The following is a 6,218-nucleotide window of genomic DNA, read 5'->3' as shown; positions in this document are numbered from 1 at the left end:
TAGTTAGCGTCTCCTGTAGAGAATTGAACTGAAAAAAAACTTATAGGATGGCTGAAATATACTAAACATTGTATTTAGCATGTTGACACCATATATTTATACATAGAATATATCACTGATGGTAAAAAAAATATTCAAGTTGTTTTTTCAAGTTCAGTTCTCTACATGAGACACTAACCATAGATTATACGATAAAGTCATCTGTGTTTTTTCTTATTCCGGATCCACACCTATATTTAATGTAATTCATTTCAGTTACTGCTACATTATGGCGAGAATAAAGACCCTCGTGGCCGGATTGTGGAACTGGCGGATCTTGAATGAAGAAAATTATACACAGTTTGTTAAAACCTTTTGGTGATCTTATTTATTTGATAATTGACAGACTTATATGAAATGCCACGGACATGTTGCAGTCAGCAATTCAGCACTTAAATTTCAAGCACATCTTCGCCCCGATAAAAAAGGTATAATGGCTTTTTCAGACCATCGTATTCAGCCATCTTATTATTTTCTTTTCTTTTTTTTCTTCTTGACTCTATTTTCGTTTCACTCATTTAAAAAGAGTTGTTTTCGCACTGAGGTAAAAAGATATGGAAATGATCATAAAAAATATAATTCTAATGATAAGGATGATTATGTTGACGAATATTGATGATTCTCCCCATTCTAATTCCTCCTTTTAATTTGTTGTATACGAAGTAAAGATGATTATAAACAAAAGATATTCAGCCCCCACCCAAAAAAATATATATAATAATAATAAATAAATAATTATAGCAATAAATAATGTCCGATGGGACATGTGGCATTTCAACACCTTTTTCTTAAAAACGTCGCATATAATTAAAATATTATTGTATATATTGACATTATTATAAGCAGAGTGGCGCAGTGGAAGCGTGCTGGGCCCATAACCCAGAGGTCCGTGGATCGAAACCACGCTCTGCTACACTTTTCTAACCTTTCTATGGCAATAAAATGAGGTCTTCATATAAACTATAATATCAACCAGCATAAATATTGTATAAAGTAAATCAATTCCTTTACATTTTCTTTCTTGCTCTCGATGAGTACTGGAGTGACATAACCCTACATATAATTCAGTGCTCCAGCTTACTCGACATTACTATGAAATGGATTTTGTTTTCACTCTGAAATATGTGTCTCCAGCAATTAGATAAAATTAGGATTCCACCTCTGGGACTGGAACGATGAAACAAAATGTCCGTAAATATTACAAGAAAACGAGCCGGATTGAGGTGTGTTGACACGTGGTGTAACACTGGAGAGGAAGCTTCCAGTCAATGGTAGTTCCAAACAGTTCCTAGCGAGCCACAGAAACCCTTGGGTCGCCGATACTTATGGAAGACTGTTTCATATTTAAAAATATTGGAGCTAATACTTACCGTCACCATCTCAGTTGCTGGAAGAATTCATCAATTTCGAAGGCCATTCATTTTGTTCTAATTTGAAGCGGGATTATCCTGTATGCGAATGTCGCCCGTCTCGAACCTGTCCTGTTTTCATCGTGGGATGTCGGCGAATGTAATAAGAAGGAACAAAAGTTTCGAAGAAAATGCAGCAATGATTCCGTTGTTGCCTTGAGACTAAACAAGGGTCTTGTGTGTCCAAGTCATTTGATTTCTTTAAAAATAATCTGAAAAACGTTACAGAGAGTAATTACAGTTTACTGGTACTTATGATATGAAGACACTAGTACATTTCATAGAGCAGACCCTGAAGCCATAAACATTTGGTGAAAAAATTATTTTCACCGAAACATAAAAACACGGTTAGGAAGAAAGGTATGCGAATAAACATGTCTAATTTCTTTGTCAGATAATAGAGTTAAACGCAGCATCGATGGTATGACCAGAGATGTAAACAGCTGATTGCAAAAAATGAGGAAGAGATGACTTTTTCATGTAGCTTGATAGAGTTAAGGATATTTTATCCGAATCGTGGTCTCAACTGACATCCCGCTTCAGTAACTTTGGGTAACTTTCCAAGAATGGTAATTTTCAACCACTTACATAGACGAAATCCCGCAATTCAAGGTAAAGCAGAATGATAGATAAAGAGGCTATGAGCTGAGAGACTTGACAAGGAAAACTTTTACTTGTTTGAAAACCTTTCAATTTCTATGATTCAGAAAGAATGGCTTGTGATAAAAATGAAACGCTTTATACTTTAAGGACCAAGTTGAATCCGAGAGACTGAAAACGCTCTCCCTAACCGCGGCGACACACACACATATATGTATATATACATACATATAAATATATAAATATATGTATATATATATATATATATATATATATATATATATATATATATATATATACATATATATATATATAGTGAAAGGCTGCTGGCTTGTTGGAGTAATATATATATATATATATATATATATATATATATATATATATATATATATATATATATATATATATATATATATATAGCATATATAGATAGATAGATAGATAAATATAGATATAGCTATATATATACATACATACACACACGCAGATATATATATATATATATATATATATATATATATATATATATATATATTTATATATATATGAATATATATATATATGTGTGTGTTCTCATCTGTTATTTTTAAAGACATTTGTCAAAATCTGTTTTACTTCGATTTTCTTTTATACTTTAATTTACTTTTATTATCATTTTTTTTTTTCATTGATAATTTTCTCTAATTTACTTGAAATGTATGCATCTAATTCACGCTTCGGTTCATATTACCGACTTTCTCTTCTTTTTCATACTCATCTGTTTTTAAGACTTTGTTTATTTAATAAGTGGTCAAAGCCTCATATCTTTTCTCATTTTCAGTACGCGTGGCTACCGCTGCCACGTGCATGTCAATTCTGCTCTTGATAGATTTCACATAAGGTTATCATTTTACTGCGTCTGTTAATTACTAATAAACTGAAATATTCATATTTTCCTTTATTTTCTTGAATTTTCAAACAATTAGAAATTTGAAACGTGCTTGACTTTGCAGGGCTTTGAAGGTGTTTAAATGGTACTGAAGGACGTGATCAGGGCTGTCAAAATCTGACCTCACAAGACCCCAAAGTATTAACCTTTCTCGAGGCGGCTCACAAAGATTCTAGCATCTGGAAGAGTCAGAAATTAGAGTTCCTTGTCGTACTCAATACAGATTATAAACAGAGAAATTAATATAAACGAAACTGATAAAGGTTCCTGCTACGACAGAATAATTCTACCCAAAAAGTCTAGTCCGCGACTCGAGGATTGAAATTACAGGATGGGCTCCATAAAAAGTAAAAGTAAATAGAAAAATACCTTATGAAACTAATAGTCATGGTAATGACAGAAATAATAATTAATAGAAATAGCATTTCAAGTCTACGGTGTCAAAATACGCTTGTAAATATCTTGTTACTGTGTAGCTAATGAGGTTCTGTTGTGCTTGACCATAACCTAAGGTTACAATATTCAAAAGTCATAAGTTTGCTATTAATCAGGTAATTAGTTTAAATATAGAGCAATTTCAGTTCATTCAAAATACGTGTTTCTACCAGATTTCGTTGGGGAAAGACTATCCTTAACCCATTCATGCTGGAACATTCACCGTCCACTAAGGTTTGGTTTAATAGTTATTGTACACTTTGATAGTTCCACAAGTACTATATATATATCACTATTATCATTACGATTACCGGTTTTGCTATTACTATTATTAATATTATCCTTACTATCATTATTATCATTATTATTTTCATTATTGTTATCATCTTCCTTATCATTATTTATGTTAATATCAATATTATCATTATCATTGATACTTGTATCATTACCAGTGCTGTTATTATTATCATACAAAACGTTCATAACAATAATTATAGTAATAAGAATGACTGGGGTAAACAAGTGAGGTTAGGTAGGCCTAGATATTGAATACTTGGTGACTATTTATTTAACGCCCCGGATTTCTTACTGTTTTAGCACCGCATTCTCTTGTCAGACAAGACTCTAATCCACCCAAAATTATAAGATAAAATCAATTATTCATCCAGTTTGTTTTCTCAGTTCAATACAATCATCATAAATAATTTCAACATTTTTTACTTTGATTTTGACACGCATATTGAGGGCATGTATATATCCATTATAGTTTATTATAATATTTGTTTAACACACTGATGGTTTCCTCAAGTGCTTAGTCACAAGTATTCAATATCTAGGCCTACCTAACCTCAATTATTTACCCCAGTCATTCTTATTACTATAATTATTGTTATGAACGTTTTATAAATGATGATAATAATAACAGTAATGATAATGATAAAAGTATCAATGATAATGATAATATTGATAATAACAAAAATAATGATGTGTGTGTGTGTATGTATATATAATATATATATAATAATATATGATATATATATGATAATAATATATATATATATATATATATTTATTATATTTATTTATTTATTTATATATATGTATATACATTTCATAAAAAAAAAAAATATATATATATATGTATATATCTATACATATATTGCAAATACATATATTTTACACAATATGTATATATAAGTATATCATATATATATATATTCATTATATATATATATATATATTCATATATATATATATATCTTAATATTTATATATACTATATAACATATATATATATATAGTATATATATGATTATATATATATATATATATATATATATATATATGTAATGTGGGTTGGTGGGTGTGTGTGTTGTGTGTGGGTGTGCGATTTGAGTGTGTGTATAAATATATATTATATACATATACATTACACACACACACACACACTCTTATACACATAAACCTATATATATATAGTATATATATAATAATATTATATATATATATAATATATATTATATACATATACATATAAAAATACATATATATATTATATATATATATATATATACATATTTCGATATATATATATATCTACATATATATGATATATCATATATATATATATACCAATATATATATATATGATGATATATATATAAATATATATATAACTTATATATTATATATATGTGTGTGTGTGTAGTGAAGTGTGTGTGTGCTGTGTGTGTGGTTTGTGTGTGTGTGTGTGCGTATATATATATTGATATATATATATATACATATATATATATATATATATTATAATATATATATATATATATATATATATATATAAATATATATATAATATATATATATAATATATATATATTATATATATATATATATATAATATAATATATATATATATAATATATATATACTCAATTCTACAACACATACATAACAATACATACACATATATATATATATCTATATATATATATTATATAGAGAGAGAGAGATATATAGATAAACGTCATATCAACTGTATGTATATATATGTATATATAATATACCTATATATATTATCATATATATATAATATATATATATATCTATATATATATTTGGTATATATAATCATATAATATATATATTATATATATAATATCAATAATAATATATATATATATGTATATACATATACTAATAATCAAACGAACATATCATATATATATATATATATATAAATGTATATATACATATATATATATAAAGTATCTATATATATATATATATATATATATATATATATATGTATATATATATAAGATATTCTCTCATTGAAGTGGGGTGTCATTTAAGATTTCGAGTCAGAAAAAATATCCTAAACTTCATCAATATGCAAGACAAAAACAGCATTTTGGGTTTTCACTTTTCACGTCTCCGGCCATCTCATCGGTGATGTCTTTTACTGTGTTATCTGACAAAGAAAGGAGATGCATTTATTTGCATAGCTCTTCTCCTAATATCGTTCATACCATTTCTGCCGCAGCCAAAGTCATGAATCGTTTTAGGCTTTTGTGATAAGTACTCCTTAACATTTTTTCTAACCTAACCTAACCTAATGTAAACAACTCAAATAAATCGCATTTGTGTTCATCACGCGTCAAAGTTAAACACAAAACGAATAAAAAAGACTTTGAACCGGATGAGTTCAATCTGAAACTGAGTTGATGACACTAAAGCTTAATTCAATTATTGTTTAAATATAATAGACATCTGTAAACTTAGGGAAATGCCGGCGGCCCAGTTTAAGA

The 6,218-nt window shown here is 27.8% G+C and overlaps 1 non-coding gene across 1 annotated transcript; it reads left to right on the top strand.

The window, feature by feature from the left end:
* Positions 1-880: 880 nt before the first annotated feature.
* TRNAM-CAU (transfer RNA methionine (anticodon CAU)) lies at positions 881-952 on the top strand. The gene has a single exon. It is a non-coding gene; the product is annotated as a tRNA-Met (tRNA).
* Positions 953-6,218: the final 5,266 nt, after the last annotated feature.

The sequence above is a fragment of the Penaeus japonicus genome, unplaced genomic scaffold (genome assembly GCF_977035675.1).
Source record: "Penaeus japonicus unplaced genomic scaffold, GWHDUDI00000001_assembly GWHDUDI00000004, whole genome shotgun sequence".
Lineage (NCBI taxonomy): Eukaryota > Metazoa > Arthropoda > Malacostraca > Decapoda > Penaeidae > Penaeus > Penaeus japonicus.
The sequence above is the reverse complement of the archived record's forward strand: the minus strand, read 5'-3'. Positions and strand labels throughout refer to the sequence as shown.